Source organism: Equus caballus, chromosome 18, assembly GCF_041296265.1.
Source record: "Equus caballus isolate H_3958 breed thoroughbred chromosome 18, TB-T2T, whole genome shotgun sequence".
NCBI classification, from domain to species: Eukaryota; Metazoa; Chordata; class Mammalia; order Perissodactyla; family Equidae; genus Equus; species Equus caballus.
In genome coordinates, this window is record NC_091701.1 from 48,726,869 (window position 1) to 48,748,394 (window position 21,526).

Here is a 21,526-nt window from a genome sequence, read left to right on the forward strand (position 1 = left end):
CACATGAAGACGTTCTCCTTATATCAAATCATGATCAATAAGGCTCAGGTATCCTCTGTCCATCAGCTCCTTTCTGATCCTCTTATATATGTTCCCAGTGTTGCCAGTTTGGTGTGCATCCTTCTGGTCCTTTCTCTAAGCATTTATACACATATCTTTGAAACCACAGAAAACATACAGCATAGGACTGTAGACTCCAGCACAGCCCTTCCGGAGAAGAATCTGGCTCTGTCAACACTTCGTCGTAAGTACATATATTCCCCCATGATCCATTTATCCTGTTCCTAGACATAGACCACAGCGATTGCATGGACAAGGATGTTCCCTGCAGTCCTCTGCAATGGAGATGGAGGCAAAGATAGGGAAACCCATGGTGGGAACAAATATCTAGGTAAACACAGCAAGGTAAATAGATTAATCATAAGAACGTAATGCTGAATAAAAAAACTAAGAAATAGGAAGAGCCAGAGCACAAAACCATGTATGTAAATTTAAACCATACATGGGTCTCCTCATCTGCCAAATAACCGCGTACATCTCATGATTCCTGTGAAACGGAATAAAACATTTAAAATAGTCCCTGTTGCATTTTAAGCACTTAGTAAATATTCATTATGGTTAATTTGATAAAAAGATGTTCACGTTATATTGTAAATCTTCTATTACAAAACTTCATTTACAGTACCATACTTTCTCTGAAAGGGTTTTCTTTTCCCCCATTAAAAAAGTATATAAAAGAGAGTGAAAAGCTGCTAAAAAATCTTTACAGTGGTTCCCTCTGGGGGATCATACATGTGTCTTACCTTATTCTTGTTTGAGCATATTTCTACAATGAATATATGTTACTTTAGAATTTTCTTTGGTCCTTAACGTTCCTTTCAATATGATTCATGACCAAAAAAAACAGAAACTTCCCAAAAATCCATCAGTGAGGAAACAGTTCAATTATGGTACATGCAAATAGCAGAATATTCTACAGCCACTTTTTGTCAATGTGAGAGAAAAGCACACTGTTATGTGGGATAAATCAGGCTCTGGAACTGCACACATAAGAGACCTGAGAGGGTGTAGGCAATAGTGGTCAACAGCCTAGACTCTGGAGCCAGCCCACCCATGTTCACATCCTGCCTACCACTCAGAAGCTGTGCAACCTCAGGCAAATCACTCAGTCTCCCTGAGCCTCAGTCTTTATCTGAAAAACAGGGGTGATGATAGGATCTGCCTCATGGAGTTACTGTAAATAAATGCAAAAGATGCAATACAAAAAGAAAAACAAAGACCCTATGCATAAGGTCCACTAAAAAATGTGTGCAGGGGCCTACCCACTGGCAGAGTGATAAAGTTCATTTGCTCTGCTTCAGGGGCCCAGGGTTCGAAGGTTTGGATCCTAGGTATGGACCTACACATCGCTCATCAAGTCATGCTGTGCTGGAGTCCCACATACAAAATGAAAGAAGACTGGCACAGACGTTAGCTCAGTAACAATCTTCCTCAAGCGAAAAGAGGAAGATTGGTGACGGATGTTAGTTCAGGGCCAATCTTCCTCACACACACACAAAAAAAGTGTGCCTTTTTTAATTAATTAAACCTCAATAAAGTTGATTGAAAATGCATGCATGCATATAGAAGGTCACATATAGTATACTTCCATTTATATGAAATATCCAAAATAGGTATATCCTTAGAAACAGAAAGCAGATGGGCAGTTGCCAGGGGCTGAGGAGCAGGGAGAATGGAGAGTAACTGCTGAATAGGTCTGGGGTTTCATTTTGGAGTGAGGAAGTTCTGGAACTAGACAGAGGTGGTGGTTACATAATACTGTAGTGTACTGAAGGAAACTGAATCATTCGCTTTAAAAGGGTTAATTTTATATTATGTGAATTCCACCTCTGGAAAAAAAAAACCATGCATGCAAAACATGTTTTACAAGAACATACACAAAGTAAAGAATAAACATAAACATTCAAAAAGGTCGAAAGGGGAAAAGGAATGAATAAAGGAATAGGCAATAAGGAAAGCCAAAAAAATAATGTGACCCCACATAATTCTAAGAGGAGCCCTGCGGGGCCCAGTGATGACAGTGTGCCAGGAAGTGAGGCAGGACTGCTAAAGCCCCCTGCACCTGAGAGCCAAACACTGTCTCGGCTTCCTGCCTTTTGTTTGTTTGCTTGTTTTTAAAGAAAGGGTATTCACCTTTATTGTCCACTTTGCCATTTACTGTTTCTACCCACTGGTACATATGTTGGAGCTCTCCTCACATCAGCACATACTACCCTTTATCATTGTTTTTAAGTCCTAGGGATGTACCATGATCTACACACTTTCAACTTGCTTTAATTGTCATACATAATATTTTGCACTTGATCGTCCATAATATGCCAATTAATGAAAGTTTCATAATGGAGGATCAAACCTGGGATGCAACCACCCATACCAAATTAAAAGCCTATGCTAAAATAAGTTTAATTTTTAGAGCTATTTTATATGCATCCTTCATAGCCTAACCCCTCCCACAAACCACCACGGCCACCACCAAACAGCCAACAGAGGGCAAAGACACCCCTTCCATTTCAACACCTTCTAAACTGAGGTTGATTTAATTTGATTTTACAGGAAAGAAAAAAAAATATGTTAGCTGGATAAGAGTTCATTGTATGATTCTTTGCTCCAAGATGGCCATTCTCTAAGCTCAGTGACCACCTGGCCCGGCTGTTTGGTATTAAGTTTAAAGGGCTGGATTTAGTTCAGAGGATACACACAGTGTCAGTAATAAGTCCATGAAATTCGCCTTGGAGCTTCTGGTTCTTCCAACTACCGTGCCAAAAACTCTACTTTTTCTGGATCTATTTTCCAAGCCCCAAACAACAACATGTCACCTGCTCAATTATAGTGTATCTAACAGAGTTCTCTGGGATTTTGTTTTCATCAAAATAAACTAAAAGGCTGCCCTTTTCAATAATTAGTCACGAATGTTCAGTTGCCTCGAGGTGACACGGGAGAGACAAACTTGACATTTGTGAAGAAACAGCAGCTGGAAAGAATCACACGGAGAAAACAGACACATAGGGAAACATTTCCTTCAGGGCTAAGGAAAGACAAGCATTTTAGAAATCTAAAATAAGCCTTTTATCAGAGCCGGGGTAAAGGTCACCCCCGTGGTGCTAGGGTGGAGGACAGGGCCACCGCTCCAATGCCCTGTGCCTTGCTCTCAGAAGACCTGCCAGAAAGGTGGGTCTGTTCTGGTGCCAAAGGCGATCTGACATCTCTAAGGACTAGGCAGTTATGCAATACAATTATTTTTTTTGCATAGCACCCCTCCCACAGGGCATTCCAATAAGCTTGACAAAGGGAGTCATTCATAGACTTGATAAGCAGAGTAAGGAGAAACTTTGTAACAGAGAGGAAAGATGAAATAAACAGCTGAGCTATGGAGAGGGTTCCCTGCACTTCCCGCCTAGGCTTTCATCTCCCTACACTATTAATACACAGGGCAGAGGCAGAAAAGGACAAGGTGACCGAAGAAAGACGCAAGGGGAAGAGTGAACAAAATCAGAGGGTGACAGAGGAAAGGCTTCCGGTCTCCCAGAAAAGGTACATCCTCACTGTTGGCAAACAATAAAATGACTTTCTGTCAACTGACCTGGCATTGGTTTGGATTTTTGTTTTTGCTTGGTTTTTTGAAGCCGGCTATTTATTCTACTTGTTAAATAATAAACACAAATCACAAAATATTTTCCTAATTTATGACTTTCCAGCCTAATTTATTCTGACAGAAACAGAGGTGTGCCTGGCTGTTTAAAGATCTTGGAATTCCTGCAAGAAATTCCTGGGTAGGGGCAGTCCAGGAGAAGGGGCTAAAGTTTTTTTTTCAGCGAGGTGAGTCATCTGATGAAGTGGTGTATCATCATTCTTAGCTTGAGCAGACCTTACAGAAATATGAGTCTCTAGGCAGAGAAAAGTTGTAAGCTGCCTTCAAAAGAAGCATTATCCGTGTGCTTTCAAGCTTCTAAAGGCAAAGCTCATTCCGCCACTGGCACCTCTTATCTATGGGTGATCTCATGAAGGGGAGGATTTTGATCTCCCAAGGAGGTCTTGGTCATGCCTGCATCAGGCGCCCCCCAGCTTGGTGACTACCTGCAGAGCCTGCCCAATACCATCTCAGACGAAGCTCTTTAAAAAGTCAGCCCAGGGGACTGGCCTGGTGGCACAGCGGTTAAGTCTGCACATTCTGCATCTGCAGCCAGGGTTCGCTGGTTTGGATCCCGGGGGCAGACATGGCACCGTTTGTCAAGCCACGCTGTGGCAGGCGTCCTACATATAAAGCAGAGGAAGATGAGCACAGATGTTAGCTCATGGCCAGTCTTCCTCAGCAAAAAGAGGAGGACTGGCAGAAGATGTTAGCTCAGGGCTAATATTCCTCAAAAAAAAAAAAAAAAAAGTCAGCCCAGGTGCCCCAGGAGCTGGCTGGCGTAAAGTCAGCTCCAGCCCTGGCAGACGTGCTGTGTCAGGTAAAGGAGTCTTCTCTTAGGCCTGCTAGGGCTCTATCCCACCTTACGAATCTGAACACCAAACAAACTCCCCAAAACCCAAATAGGTGATTATGTGTTTCACCACAGCTCTACTGGTATCTTCAAAAGCGTCCCGCTCTCTCAAGTCATCTATGAAGAACATTCCACAAAGAGTACCTGGAAAGCAATGCACACAGGGGAGGCATTCCATTACAAATCTACCTTCAACTTCCTTTCAATCCTCATTATCAGAGAAGATTCAGCACGAGTTAGAAACCCCCACAGTCAGAGAAAGGCCAGTCTCAGGATGCAGGAAGGGGACAAATTCATTGTTCCAATGTTTTATTTATAGTAACCTCTAGACCTTCCAATACAGCAGATATATAGATCTGGAAAAATCAAAGAATCACATAACCTCACATTTCAGAATTGTTTACTATGTGAGAAGCATAGATTATCCTATCTCTTGTTCTCCTTCCCACAAAAGAAATTTTATATATATATAATATGTACATATATAATATTTATATATTCCAGCCCTGGAAACTAATGTATTCTACAAAAAAAAGACTAAATACTGATTTCAAGGTCATGTTCATGTTAGCATCATGATTTAAACTGAAATAGCTTACTAGCAGCAAATGACTTAAATTCCCTCTACTTTGAAAATACTAGGCTATACAGGGATCACACGAACATCTTCTAACACCGTGTCATCACTGAGGGGGCAATAAATGGAAGTTACTGGTATGACTCTTGCTGACGGGAATCCTCACGGAGAGAGGATTTAAACACCACCAGACGACATCAACTGGAAGAGGGGACCACTGACTAGGCCTGTGGGCTACCCAGCAAAGCCTTTCCCTTCTGAGTCATCAGCACTGCTGCTGTCACCCCTTAAAGGCCCACAGGACAGCAAAGGTTTCTGTTTCATTTTTATAGGGGGTTCAGCAGCCTGCCCTGGATGTCCAAAGGAGGCTGGTAACTTATACAGAACCACAAAAGCTGAGAGAATTCCCAGAAGAATGTCTTGGGAAAGTTCACTGTGACATATCTACATGTATCATCTTTTCAAGGAAGCTGACGAGACAAAGTCCTATCATCAAAAGCAGTGTCCACGGGGTACAGAAGCACCACACCTCCCAAGCTAAGGGCAGAGGTGCCCGCATCCTCTGACTCTCCCAGTTCTCCAAGGCAAATGCTCAGCCAAGGTGGGGTTCGCAAGAGCATGGGCTGAGTCTCCTAAAGAACATGACCATCCTGAGGGAAACTCTTGAGCGTTAGGCTGGAAACGCTGAGAGACAAAATCAAAAAGGTGTCATGTTTCTCCAAAGGTAATTCCAGGCACAAAGGGCAAAGGCAAGAGCACAGAAAAGACTTCTCAAGAAATAAAATAAAATAAATAAAAGCAGATTCCAAAAGGTCTAAAAGGGAGTTGGGAAAGCCTGAACTGAACCCAGGGAAACTAGCAGGACAGTCAAAAAATTGATGTTCATGCAGCCACTCAACAAATAACGAACAGCTCTCAGCAAGTGGCAAGAACCATGTTAAATGTTACTCAAGATATAACCCCCGGGGCCGACATGTCTCCTATTCTCAAGGAACTTAAAAGCTACCAGAACAAATGAGCTTTATGCGCAAACAGCTGCATTATCCAGCTATGGGTGATTTTCCCTAAGAACTGCCTGAATCAGGAATTTGGGATGGGCCTTTGACTTGAATCTTGAAAGATTTACATAACTTGTATACTAGGGGAAAAAACCAAAAACAAGAGATGCTAGCACTTTAGAAAGTTGCCAAAGAGCAACAAAAGCAAAAAGGAGGGTCTATCCATCTATTTTCAGGAAGCAGCAAATAGTACTGATGAGGAGTAATGAAAGATTACTAGAAAAAGCAGACTGGGACCAGATCAAGGAGGGGTTAAATAACATGCAAGAAAAAAAGATGAGATCCTCAAACAGCAGACTAGCAGGGCCGGGAGCAGGAGGAACAGGGACACCTCAGGCCAGCCAGCATCGCCTGCCATGATCCCAACTGCCCTGTCCTCACAATGAAATCCAATAGACCAGTGTGAAAGGTAGGGTGACTGGTGCTTTTCTGTTTCTCTTCCATCGAGTACTACCTGCTTAGGAGAGAAGAGATATCCAATCAGTCTCACAGATAAGCAAGGATCCTGGTTACCCAGGGAGGCCACACCAGTCCTTGCGGGGCATTGTTATCTCAGCCAGGCAAAATCTCAATTCTCTTACCCGTCCTATGTGGTACCGAAAGGACGTTGGTTGCCCAAACATGTCTCTTTATGTCAAATGAAAAAGAAAAGGAAAAATTTCAGATATTTGGGGTGTGTTCAGACACCTTCCATATACATTTAACTCTCAATTTGTTGGTCAGCTGTTTGCAGAGTACAAGTAAGTCATGACTAGAAGGACTTCCTCCCACCCCATGCTGGGGAGGTCTTGTAGCCCAGTTCCCTCCTGTCCCCTTCCTCAGGGAGAAGAAGGCTTTTCCTTCGGCTTCGTTTACTTCCCTCCTACTAGACCACAGAGGGTCGTTTGTAGGTCTCCTCTGTCCTTCCACCGTCCAAACCCAATGCCAGTCAGACGGACGCCCTATGCCAAAGAAGAAAACTTCTAACCCATCCCTAATCTTCCCTCCAAGTGGTCTGTAGCAAGCTAGCACTCCTCTCTCGAGGCAATAAAACCTCGGGTCTCTCCACTGCTTTCCCAGCAATCTCCATGTTGTCTAAGGATCTAGGCTTAGGAACAAAAGAAACCATTTCTTGGAATCAACCTTTAAAAGATGAGACTGTGTTCACAACTTTACATATACCATCCAGGCCCTCGCTTGATGTTAGGATGCAGGACAAGTCAAGTTTCTTTAACCTGTTTTTCTTGCTTTCATCTAGTTTTATATATATATATATATATATACATTCTAATTCTGATTCACAAGATTGCTTTAAACTTGATCATGTAAGCATTCTTTGCTTATCTTACTGTGGAATGCACCTCAAAACATAATGGCACGCTATGGAGCATTCACGCAGAAAACAGATGAAGAGATGGACAGTCATTTCCTTGTGCACCTGAATAATGACAATCAATGTTGCTCTTTGTTAACAAATCACAATGTGAGAAAAAGTAATGAAACTAAACAGCTCAATTAGCAACAGCAATAAATGCCAAACAAAGCATTTTGATGGTGATGCAGTGAATTTGCTGTGGGTTTACCTGGTGAGAGTTCTCCTGGGACAGAGAGAAAACCACTCTCTAAGCCACACCGCACTGACAGTTAAGAGTAAGGACTCTGAAGAGAGAGAAACTAAATCTGACCCTGGCCAATTTTTTTAATCTTCGGGCTCTGGTTTCCTCATCGGCTTGATATGAGTATTAAATGAGATGTGCATGTGAAGTACTTGGCAGAGTAGCTACTAATATAACACTGATAACCACAACAGATGACGAACAACATGGATACAGAGCTTTTCTCTCAGAGAGATGATGTGTACAGGCAATGTCCAAAGGGATGTCAAAATGAAAGGCAAGACATTTCAACTGGATCAAGAAAAGTAGTCCATAAAATGAAAGCCAATATTTTTGGGAAAGTTCTGGTTCTAAACAGTTCTCCACTAATGCTTTAGTTTCTTCTGGATGAAAAAAAAAAAACTGTTTATTTAAATTGTCAAAGATAACATAATTGTACATGTGCACAATCTAGAAGATTAAGATTATACACCCTGCCTTACTGTCAATCAAACAGCACTTCCAACTAAATCTAGGCTACACTGAAGGGGTTCTATTTTAAAGTGGGCCACCTTACATAGAAAAATATTTTTCCAGTAAAACGTAAAAATCCTTGACTTCAAATGCTGATCTAGAAGACAGAGTCAGAAATAATAGTTTCTTTTGCTGCCCAAGACCATTTCTTTTGTATTGAAATTACTACTTGTTAACGTGGTTAGCTCATAGTGAATTCCTGCAGATTTCAGCACACAGAGGCATGTGAACAGGATGATGGGAAGTAAAAAACTCCACTACAACCATGATACCTTTGTTCAAAGGCACAATTTGACTAAATTCACATCCTGTGGTCATTTGTTGAGTTCTCAGAACAATGGTAAATTTAGTTCCTGGGAAAACAAAAAACCATTGTTCCTTTTCATTATTTCTCTTCCTTTGTTGAAAGTTTAAATGCTGATTGTCTCAGAGCCCACAGTTTACATACAAGATAAAAGCATGATGTTAATACACGCACATCAAAAAGCCAGACATATATACATATACACATACTTACATATATATTCAACTAATGTTAGCATTTAACCCATGTTTGTATAAACACGACTAAACTTGAGGAATTCTTTTTATGACAAGAATTACCAAGTTGGATCAAAACATTAGTCCTTTCTATCTCTTGCTACAACTCTGCGTTGGAACAAACTTTACAACACAGTGGGTGGTGGGAATTTCACAAATTGGATTGAAATCCCTTCCTTTATGATTCTGACAACAACTCTATGACATACTGCTGATGCAAGACAGAAGGATGTTGGAGATGGGGCCATTAGCTCTAAATTTTAGTAACGTACCTCCACTAGAGAATTTCTTCCCTGAGGTGTAATCGCCTCCCTGTGGCCTTTCTCCTGTAGACTTTGTAAGTTCCTCAAGGTCAGACCCCAAAGGGAGCCTCCCCTTATATCACCAAGACATAGCAGTGCCTGGCACACAGTGGAGCTCAGCAAACACCAAATAAATAGCTGGAGGATAGTCAACGCACACTCTAATCAAGTAGAACCAGCGAGGTATAAATTCTGACCTGAGTCAGCTCACAATTGCAGACTCACGACTCTCCCCACTCGTTTTCGTGTTCTGAGAAGCGTGGTTTTACTTCCTCCAACGAGGAAGAACATTCTTAACCAACACAAGGCCTTGTACTACCTGCCAGAAGAGTCCAGGATACCACAGGAGCGTTCAGAGAGTGATGTGTTCGCATGGCTTTGGTTTTTTTCCTTTTAAATGTTTACTAAGCTACTGTTTCAGCTGAATTTTTTAGTCTGGTTTCAATGTTTGGAAGTCCGTGAGCAATGCCCTATGATTTCCTCTCTCTTCTATAATAAAATATATTGGAGTCCACTGCCAGAATTCTGTGTTGTTTACAGTTGTCAACACTTCAGCATTAATGTTAATAACTTTGTTAAATCTCCCAATGTCCCCATCTTTGATTTAGGTAGATGACAGGCCATGGGGATTGCTGCTTAAGGCAACTTAGTGATTGACTGAATTTTTAGGTACTTTGTATGACACAGAAGAAAGGATGAGAGGATGGATAGTAGAAGTCACGTTTAAAAGATTCCTCATCCTCTCCTATTATCTCCAGAGCCCTTTCTACCAATGTAGTAGCATAGTTTATTTTGAGGACACACAAAAATCGGTTTGGAATGTCGGCACTTCTGTCCATGATTTTCCTGTTTGTGAAATGTTTAAGTGCTTGAGTTCTCATAAAATTAATCCTTTTTAACAGCACAAAAGAAACCGGTTAAAATACTATAAAAAGTTATTAAAATAAAAGGCTTGGAAGGAGAAACTTTATCTGAATGACCAGATACCATATAGCAGGTGTTCAGTGAAGTTTATTGAATGACAATGACTACTCAATTATCCACACCAATGGGAGGGTACACTGGTGTGGAAAATATAAAAATAAAAACAGCCTTCACATACTGAGGGCGTTCTATGTAAAACAAGGATAACTGAACCTGGCTCACTGGGCTGTTATGAGGACTGAAAGAACTAACTATGAAAAGCTTTCAGCCCTGGGGTCGACACACACAAGCTCCTCATTGCTAACTGCTATTATTATAATCATCATCATCATCATTATTTATGATGCATTATATTATCCTGCAAGACTGAAATGATGCTCCTAATTTTGATGATGAAACACCATGGAGTACAATGAGGCCAAGGACCTGGCTCACAGTCACAAAGCTAGTAAATGATGCCAATGGATCCAAGCCCAGGTGGGCCTGATGTGCAAGTTTCAGCTCTAACCACCAGATGATGATGCTGCTTTAAAAATAGGGACCTTTCTTCTAGAAATTAACTCCTTGTCCTGATAGCTTGAGAATCCTAAAGGCAGATGAGGAGGCAAAAGCAGAGGAGACAAAGGGAATCCTGGAAAGGGCAGGGGCTTTGCAACCAGATGTCACTGGGCTCAGATCCAGCTGTGTGACTTTCAAAAGATTATGTGATAGCTCAGGTCTCTGCTTCCTCATTTGTAAAAGTGGGATAATCATCCCAATCGTGGTAGGAATGAGTTAAGGATGAGACACAGAGTATGTAAAATACTTGGTCCAGTCCTGGGCATACAGCATACATAAATTTGTGTCACAGCCATCCTGTGGGTTTGAATGGTATTGATGAGTCCTCAAGTATGCACCGTACAGAGAAAAAGAAAACCTCTCAGAAATTTAATTCTTATCATTTCTTCAAAGATTACTATCTCTCAAGAGATACAATAAAATTCTCCCCCAAGAGTCAAATAACTTTTATTACCCATAATTTTTCTTTGTCATACATAATTTTACACACATAGATCTTTCACCTCTATACACATAAAGAAAAAAATGGGAGCCGGCCCAGAGGCATAGTGGTTAAGTTCATGCACTCTGCTTTGGCAGCCCAGGGTTTGCAGGTTCAGATCCCCGGTGCGGATCTACACAATGCTTATCAAGCCATGCCGTGGCAGCGTCCCATATACAAAGTAGAGGAAGACTGACACAGATGTTAGCTCAGGGACAATCATCTTCAAGCAAAAAGAGGAAGATTCACAACAGATGTTAGCTCAGGGCCAATCTTCCTCACCAAAGAAAGAAAGAAAGAAAAAGAAAAAAAAATTATACAGTCATTTATTCTATATGTAATCGTATTTACACATACTTTGGCACTTCCAAAAGGAGAAAGAAAAGTGTAATGAAAATTGAACCAAAATAGAAAAGGATGGGAAATTCTGAAAAAACGAAATAATTCACTTTCCCAGAGCACTGTCATGCTACAAAGTAACTGATGAAAGGGCCACTACGCGCACACACACACACCCCCAGCATAAAAAAAAAAAATGATAAACAAAGGGACATATGGCAAAAAGGGAAAATGGTTAAACTTTTTATTTAAATCTGGTAACCAGATAAACAGTCAAATCTATAATAAAACAACACATAGGAAAATTCACTTTATTATTTCATGAAATGAAAACCAAAACAAAAAGTACATTATAAATGCAGTCTAAACCAGGCACTAGGTGATTTTCAGCTTCCCACCAAAGCAATCAGAGATTAACATGCCTATCAGCTAAGACTAGGCTGTCAAAATGAAAGCTTTAATTTACGCATGCCCTTACCAAAAAGTATTTAAGATTTTTCTCCTAAGTAATAAAGAGCATTGCCCAGACTTTAATAAAATAATTTTTAATTTTGCTAATATGCTAAAAGGCATTGTTAAGCAGATTAAAACACAGAATTCAAGACCACCAGAAGGAACTTCCCAAAATGAAATAAGACCATTTGGCTGTCCTTTCTAAAGGCAAATATGTTGTTCATCTTTCTTTTTACCCAAGAAAAATTCCTACAAAATGATAATCAAAACCTTGTGGTAAAGAGGAGCTTAAACGCTGCCTTTCACATCAGATTACATTTCAAGTGATCTGAAACCAAACTAAGACAGCATTTGATGAGCACAGTTCTCGTTTTAAAAAGTTAACAGGGAAATTGCCCTTTGAGATGCTGAGACACAGAGGCATCAAAGTCAAGGACTCAGGAATTCAAGAGTCACTGAAACGTTCATCCCGCTAGCCATTACTATGAAAGAGAAGCAGACTGAGGTTGAGGAGGGAGAATACGACAAAAAAAGGGGGGGGGGGGGTTCCTTTTTTTGTACTTGATTATGACCCTCAGGAAGAAAACAAAGCAGCTTAGAGAAATTTTCCAGAGAAATATTAACAACTTTCTGTCTCTGAAACACTGAATGCCAAACACATCATAAAACTAGGGAGTACCAGATACTCTTCCCAATATACACAGAGAAGACAGAGCTGAGGTAAAACTATTCACATAGGAAAATGAACTGTTCTAACAATACTAGGTTCCAGGTATATTTTTCAGAACTTCACTGTAGCTTCTATAAACAGGATGAACTATTTCATAGCACTTTCAAGTCCAGCAGAAAAGGCAAGACTGTATCTCATGATCCAGGCATTGCTATTTCAGAATTGAAGACAACTGACAAGTGAGACAGGGCGCACGTTTTCCCAATTCACACTCCATATGGAAAAAGGGAGGCTGCTTCCCAGGGAAGTAATTACTGACTTAAAAGAATAAACTGCTTTTTAAGTACATCATAAGTAAACATTTTTTAACAAAAATAGTACATTAATCAGGACTACATTTTGGACAGGTTACTTACCTAAGAGTAACGTTACATAAACAGTAACTTGTGGTGCCTGCCACACCCCAGTTCCCTTCCCAGGCAGGGCTTCCGCGGTTATGCCCTGATCCAATGAGGGCACCTAAGCTTAGCACAGCAGTTATAGGCGGGCAGGTGTCCTATGCAGAGTCTCTGGTAAAAACTGGACTCCCAATCTTCGGGATTAAAATTGGGAAATAAGGAGAGACTCCAGCAATTAGCAGCCACAGCTATGGCCAAAAGAGAAAAGAGGAAGAGAAAAGTTGGAATGGCCGTAAGGGCTATGAATGAGCCAAAATTCTGACTCAGCAGAAACTACAGGCTAGAGAAGAGATGAGCAGGTAGATGGGAACAAAAACTGGTGCACACTGGTTGGCTAAGAATACCAAGGTTACAGGATCCAGAAGTAAGGATGCAAAAGTTCTTGCTGCTGAGGTCTTGTCCACTACCAGGGTTCATGAGAACACATTTGACTGCAATTCCTGAAGACCTAGATGCTCCATTTTTCCTGGGCTGCCGCAAAACCCGGGATTATGGATGAGATTCCTATCTCCCTATTCCTGTATCTATCTCTATAAAGAACGTCCTATTACTTGGGGGTAATTTTGGTGAGTGTCTGGTCCTTGTAACCAAATGGGTATATTAATCAATTATGTTATCTCCTGTAATCCAGACTTCTTTCCATAAATTTATTCATAGTAATAAACTTTATGACATTTCATTTTTTTAGTCAATAAAATGATGCAACTTGCATTTCCTAAACTCAGATGATAGTTTTTCTCTTTTCCAATCCAACACCACCACCCCCCTCCACCATTTTCTCCTCCTGGTCTTAGATATTTTAGGTCTGGGTCAAGTAGGGGATGAGGCAAGATGTCTTCTCAGTTTAACTCCCTTCTACCTTTAAGGCCAGAAATGGGAGCAACTAAGAGGGCAATTAATTAACATAACAATCGGAGGAAATTTTCACAGTATCTATCAAAAGTAAAAATGCAATACCAATTCTTCTTGCACTTCCACTTCTGGATATCCATCTCACAGAAATACAGAAACCTGGAGACAACCAATAAGTTAATCAATAAATGACTGGGTGAATAAAGTACATCCACAGACTAGAAATGGACTTGGAATAGAAATAAACTGGCATATTTGTAAATGGGGTGTATCTATGAGGAATGACCTACCATGATAGCTGTGAATATCTGTAATGTGTATATTTTACTACAAATATATACAGAAAATACACAGAAGTAAAATATACATGTAATATATATTACTTTACAGAAATAAAATTCATAAGTTGTAGAATAATATGCATAGTTACCACATTACATGTATAATAATTACATTTTGGAAAAACCTATGTGTATACGTACACTCAGAAAAATGTCTGGAAGGATACAAACCAAACAGACCAGAGAGGGTTCTCTGAATGAAAACTGATGGTGATTATTTTCATCTACTTGATACAAAGTGTTTATTATATCTTTGTAATTTAAAAACTGTTTTAAATAAAATAAAGATTAGTCATGCCAACAGCTATTTCATCCTTTTGATCAAAATGCTATGAAATCCCTGAATTGTAAAAGACCAAAACATTCAACACTCAGATGATCAAATTAAATTCCTAAAGATTCCTTTCTCCCACATGCCCATGAAATCAATAGCTAGTTCTACAAAAAGATATCATATATTTATCCAATCTAGAAAATTCTCACACTGCCAGGTTTGATATGCAAAGTCAATGTGAAATCTAAAAGTCATTACTGTCTTCAAATGCACCCACAATGAGAAAGTTACTCCTAACTTCCCTCTACCCGAGAACTTTCCGTAAAATCAGGAAAGTACCAAATATCAGAATAAGCACCCAGAGGACAAAAGGCAAAGTATAACAGATATTTCTAAGAAATATTAAATTGTAAGACAGATGTATGTTTAGATTGTAAATGTATTCTGTGATTCCAAAAACATTTCAGTCTAAGAAAAATACACATCTATACTCTGTCCAGTAATCATAAAGTATGTTTGACTCTCAGTGTGTACAAAATTTTCGAGAAAAAAAATCACTTTTGCAAGCAAATATTAATCTAAGACAGGTTTATTTTTCTTGCTCTAAACAAATTAAATGTGAAAGTACAGGGAATGCTAAAAAGTATCAATTTCCAAAAATATCAATTTACACTTTTTTTTTTTAAAGATTTTATTTTTTCCTGTTTCTCCCCAAAGCCCCCCAGTACATAGTTGTATATTCTTCGTTGTGGGTCCTTCTAGTTGTGGCATGTGGGACGTTGCCTCAGCGTGGTCTGATGAGCAGTGCCATGTCCGCACCCAGGATTTGAACCAACGAAACACTGGGCCGCCTGCAGCGGAGCGCGTGAACTTAACCACTCGGCCACGGGGCCAGCCCCTCAATTTACACTTTTTTAAAAGTCCTATCCTACTTAAACTTACACTCCTACACCAAACTTCAAACAACATCCAGCCCTGGTGATGAGGTAACTGGTAATTTTTCCGCCTTTTTACTCATCTATTATACAAATTTTCTGTAATAACCATCTCTTATTACTTGTATAATATTTGGGAAGTTTAAAATAAATAAGCTTGGAGTTTTCTTACAGCTCAGGGGTCTAGGTAACATCCACTTCTCAGTCATTGATCCTTAGGTGAGAAAGGGGCGTGGGCCAACCACAGGAAGGACACTCCACAATTCTAATCCATGTACACATCTGTCTCCCTTTGGAATAAACAGCAAGTCACTTAGCACTTAAATCTGTAAATTTATAAAGATAACATTCCGCTGTCTTCCCACAGCTAAAAGCATATATTTTATGATAAGAGCTTTTACCAGAAACTTTGCAATTAATAAATGGTATACTTGCACATCTCCTCATCCTTCTATTATTTCTGCCTTTAGGATAAGATAAACTAAATAAAATGGGCAAATTCTGTCAATAACTATTACTAAGTTTCTCATCTTTTTATCCTAACAGGGTGGCAATTCTTTTTTGAAAACTGCCTAGAAAACTGGCAGTAAAATACTGCTGGCCTGACTTCAAAGTAAAGAAACGTTCATAATTGTCTAAGCAACCATCTACCCTTAAACTGAGTGAGGCATAGACGTGTTATTTTTAGGGCTGTGACAGATTTAGTTCACTGACTTGTAGGTGGCAGGAGAAATAATTACATATGCATGCAAACAATCTATATTTTTAATGTGGTGTTGAGTTTTAAGAAGGTCAGTCTGGAATAAAACACCTCAAGGCTAAAAAGAAGATCAGCATTACATGTACATACACACACACAAAGACACACACACACCCCTTCACCCTTCAAATGTCACATTAGAATCGACATCTTTAGATTTTTTACCAAGTTATACATTTCTAAAGTGACTTTTCCAGCAAAAATCACTCTGATGGACAGGTCACACAGCAAGTTAGTTTATGAAACCTCTAATCCACCACACTGTAACAACCAGGGTAAAGGTAGCTGGGTAATTAGTTCCCCCACCACAAGTTAAAAACAAAAGTTAAACGAATGAAAAACATTGTGTATTCATCAGCATTGAGCCAAATAAAGCTGCTGTGGTAGAGAGTGTGCAAAGAGGGCAATAAGAATTCCTCCCATCCCTCTACACACATCCCCTTGCCATGGGATTACACCACTCCTCCCAGTAAGTGAGGAAATCCACTTCCCTTCCCCTGGAATCTGAGCCTCCTTTGTGATGCGCTCTGACCAACTGAAGGAGGTGGAGTGGTGCTTCAAGCCTGGGCCTCAAGAGTCCTTGCAGCTCCCTGCCAGCTATGTTGGAACGCTGCTGCAGCCAAGACACAAAGTAAGGCGAGCCTCCTTGAGAAAGAGGAATCAGTGGAAAGAGAGGGCCAGCCAACAGCCAGCAACAACCAGCATGCATGCGAGCGAGACTGTCTTAAAATAGGTAGCCCCAGCCCAGCTGGCCACGGGACTGGCCCTAAGCGAGACCAGAACTGCCCAGCCGAGCCAAACTCAAATGGCCAACCCACAGAATTGTAAGCAAATAGAATGGTTGTTATTTTAAGCTGCTAAGTTTGGGGGTGGTTTGTTACACACCTATACATAGCTGATACAGATGCCATCACAATCCACCCTCGGGGAACTGAGCCTCTCAGTCTGTCAGAGGCACCCTCGAAGCTTCAAATGAGGTGCTCACCTCCACAAGATGGGGCCGCTGAACCTTTCTTAGAAACATTACATTGTCCCTACTTGCCTTGACCCCTTGTAAACCACTGCAAATTTTAACTTGGATATACCCCCGAGTTCTTACTCTCTCCTCACCACTCCTGCTCAGGTCTGAGGTCTTTTGCTGCCTGGTGCTGGTCTCTGCCTTTTGACAATCCCAAGACTGTCAAAGCCCTTGTCTCTGGCTTTACAGATCTGATTTTGGAATCCTATCCCCTACTCCGCCATGCATCTTCCCAGTCCACCATCAGCTTTTGCTTTGCTGTCCCTACCTCCAGACAAACGGCTTACTGTAATCTCAAACCACAGACCTGGACAATCTCATTACTTAGAGGAAGCAGTGATGTAGAATCTATTAAAAGTAAGAGTAAACAAAACTCACTTTAAACAAGTTACAGCACTGTGCAGGCTAGAGTCATTTTATAAGATTAAATAATTATGCCAATAAAGCTACAATTGCTTAAAACATGGTTGGGAATATCTTAAGAGCAAAATTAGTGTCACATTAGGAAATCAGTCTCATTTCTTCATAGGAGGGCTGATGGAAATGGGGAATCTTTTAAATTTAAAATAAAATGTAGTTATAAAGCATAAGTGGACACCCTCCCATGACATCCCCTTGAAGGAAACAATACTTCTTGTGTATATACATTCTGATATGATAAATTTTAAAGTCAGTCATACCTCACAAAGACCACCTTTCATATTTTTGTCACTTCCTTTCTTCCAAGTAGCTCCAAGAGACAAGGGAATATTTAGTTTTTAAACAACTGCATACAGCTGAAAACAATTCACTCTTAATATGTAGACTAAACAGACCAGAACCTGTACGTGCAAGCAAAACAAGTGTTGACCGGAACTCTAACACAGCCCGGTCACTGCACATCAGTGCTGCCCCGCCTTTAAAGCCATGTAAGCAAATACATAAGCTACAGACCTGCCTATATCATCTATTTCTAATGGGTTTTACAGAACAGGACATGAAATTATAGCCCTTAAAAAGTCTTGCTGCTCTTATAGAAACAACTGGGAAGATGGCTATAGACAAATGGAGAGGCTCACCCTCTCTTAGCCCTGGAGATTACGACTTTTTAAACAACTGATGAGTATTTATTTTAGTAAAGATAAACAACCTAGCCCTGATCTCGACTTTCGCCGAAAACATTACTATGTTTAAGTCGGCCCTAATGATCACAGTTTGAAACGACACTGAAACACGTCTCTGAGCCTTATTTCAGCCCCCTCAAGTGCCCAGGAAAGGTGCCGTATTAAAAATATTCGTACCACGACCCCTGCTGAAGGTCAGGCACTGGATTTAGGACTCTAGAAACTTGAAAGGGCCTCTACGAGGAAACATAAAAAAGGATTACATCGTCAAACATTCCCTGTTACGGCCCTGGTCACCCAAGGGACGCGAAACGTGAGAAAGTACAGACTGTTCCTGAATTGCCCAAAATTAAACCCAGTTAATCTCCCTACACAGATTTTTTTTTTTCCAGCCATCAGTCATTAATTCCTTCTCCTAACAAAGCAGGTATCCTACCTAAAACGGTTGTTAGTGAGTTAGGATTTCTACTAAGGTGCTGACTTAAAAACTGGCTGTTTTATTTGCTTTGTGATACGTAACTTAGGCTAAACCATTAATCCTTTCATTACTCAAATACAAAAACGTTTTAAACTCAAGGGAAAGGAAGGGACCATGATTCAAACTCACCATTTAAGTAACTAAAACTGACATAGGTATTATTCTCATAAGTAGAGTTAAATTCACACAACTTCTCTGTAATTTCATCAAAAAAACCTATTTAGTCAGTTCCTTCTTCATAACATAAAAAAACATAAACTGAAGTGATTCTGTCTACCACATCCAACCCCAAGAGTCTGAGTGATTTCTTCAGGAAATGTAACATTTTGATACTTCTGAAAATACTGGATTTCATCTGGGAGGATTCTATGTTCACAGGAATCCCAAGAACATCCCAGAATGAGTTAAAGTGGTTAAGATAAAACCTCATACTTCAAAACTATCTGCCAGCATCAACAGGAGTATCTGTTTCACAACACACACAGAAGAATAACCGTTCTTCTGAAAATATGAATCGATTAGTTTTCAACTAGAGCACAGAGTGAAAACAAAAGATTTTTTTTCATCAGGTTAGCACCGCCTGTCTCCCTTTTGTACTTCTACATCAGGGCACTGCTTTAGCATGTCATCAGGGGGTGGCATCATGCTATTTACAGCCAGCATAACAGTATTTAGCGAGTTTTTGAATGTTTCTGAGAAATTACCATCCACGACCGTCCAATAGGACTTTCTGCAGTGATGGAAATAGTCTAGATCTACACTAAACAATAAAGTACCTTATAGACGTAAAATGAAATACACAAAACACAGCCCCGCAGCTGCACCAGCCACAACTGGCATGTGAAATGTGCCTAGTGCAACTGCGGAACTCTATTTTATTTAATTTTTTACAAAGACTTTATTCTTTCAGAGCAGTTTTAGGTTCACAGAAAAACTGAAAGGCAGGTAGAGATTTCCCAGATCCCTCTTGCCCCCACACATGTTTAGCCTCCCCCATTAACAACATCCCCCACCAGAGTGGTACATCTGTCACAACTGATGAACCTACGGTGACACATCATAATTACCCAAAGTCCCCAGTTTACATTAGGGTTCACTCTTGGTGTCGGACATTCTATGGGTTTGGACAAATGTATAATGACATGTTTCCATCATTATGGTACCACACACAATAGTTTCACTGCCCGAAACATCCTCTGTGCTCTGCTTATTCATCCCTTTCCCCAAAAAAAATTTACTTAGGGGTCGGCCCAGTGGTGCAGTGGTTAAGTGCTCATGTTCTGCTTCTCAGCAGCCCAGGGTTCACCGGTTCGGATCCTGGGTGTGGACATGGCACCGCTTGGCATGCCATGCTGTGGTAGGAGTCCCATATATAAAGTAGAGGAAGATGGGCACGGATGTTAGCTTAGGGCCAGTCTTCCTCAGCAAAAAGAGGAGGATTAGCAGCAGTTAGTTCAGGGCTAATCTTCCTCAAGAAAAAAAAAATTAATTTTAATTAATTTAAATTTAAATAGCTACATGTGGCTGTGGCTAGCATACAGGACAGCTGAGAGCTAGACATTCTGCTGGGAATGCTGCTCCTACTCTGTTTAAGTATCAGCCTGGCAGAAGGGGCCAGTCTCTAGTATAGAAACTTTGCTCCAGCTAATGATGAGCCGTGAAGCACATCTAATTCATAGGCTTTCTCCACCTAATCAGCTTGCTGCCCCTCAACCTTTTACTTTCCAACACACACTCACACCCCCAACTCCACCTCACTGACAGGTTACAACCAAAGATTAAAAATACAGTCTACTGTAACAGACCAGGCAAAAGACGATGGTCAAAATGAAGCTATTTTATGTTTATATATCGCCTGCTAAATAAACATGCCCTGATGAAGAAAGAAATATATATAACGATCATTTTAACACCTCTAAAGAAATAAGACTTTTACTATCATATCTACATGGTAAATATATTCCTAGATAGATACATATTTACTTTATTAAAATGGTAGTTTTATAAAATTCATTGAGTCAATAATATTTCTAACTTCTTCCTTCTCACCAATGATGAATCAATGTGATGTAAGCAGAAGAAAATGCTGAACTAGGTAGAAATCATGGGCTTTAGATTCTAAGCACTTTTGGACCATAGGCAAATTACTTCAACTTAGGCCATCAGAGTCTTCAATTGTAAAAGGAAGAAGCAGGAAGAGATCTTCTCTTTGGTCTCTTCCAAAATCAAATTTCCTTATTCGCCCTATATTCTTCTGCCATTCTTCACTTAGAAACTCAATTATAAAAGCCAGCCCTGACCTATCATTCCTGCCCCTGACCATCCTCTTCCTCTGCTTTCCTGAGTGACCCCATAATTAAGCAAAGGGGATGGTGAAATTGTCAATGCAAAAGGAAGAACTAGATAATTCGAATTAAAATGTAAGCAACACAAGATAGGCCAATAGGCACCAATCCAGAAATATAACCTGTTTTCAATCCCCAAACTAAACAGGGCAGGAGAGAAAGAAATTGGAACGCCCCTTGTTACAAATCCTGGTGCAAACTGATGCTACTGGGTCAAAACAAGGTCACAAATTCTTCTAAGACCTCAAACATCAATAGACTGATTGTGAGAAGTCTCAGAATTGCCACAGGTCACTGACTTCCTACATACTCCCCAGAAGCAGATCTATCATTCATTCGGAAGAAAGTCATCAATCTCTCCTTACCATACCAGCTGTTCTAGTACATAGCTCCAGTAGTGACTAATGGTTG

General features: G+C 40.3%; 1 protein-coding gene and 1 long non-coding RNA gene across 4 annotated transcripts in view; one reads left to right on the plus strand and one right to left on the minus strand.

The window, feature by feature from the left end:
• Window positions 1-21,526, minus strand: part of STK39 (serine/threonine kinase 39) — a 277,088-nt gene that overhangs the window by 246,358 nt on the left and 9,204 nt on the right. The window contains exon 1 of one of the 3 annotated variants that reach the window (XM_070241166.1): window positions 9,097-9,227. The exons of the other annotated variants lie outside the window; for them this stretch is intronic. The gene's annotated coding sequence lies outside the window, so the exon portion shown is untranslated. Of the gene's footprint in view, window positions 1-9,096; window positions 9,228-21,526 lie in introns of those variants that run through there. 3 annotated transcript variants of the gene reach the window in all.
• The window catches only part of LOC111768919 (uncharacterized), a 33,282-nt gene continuing 28,464 nt past the window's right edge, over window positions 16,709-21,526 (plus strand). Inside the window, exon 1 of the long non-coding RNA XR_002801603.2 lies at window positions 16,709-16,995. This is a non-coding gene — a long non-coding RNA (uncharacterized lncRNA). The remainder of the gene's footprint in view (window positions 16,996-21,526) is intronic.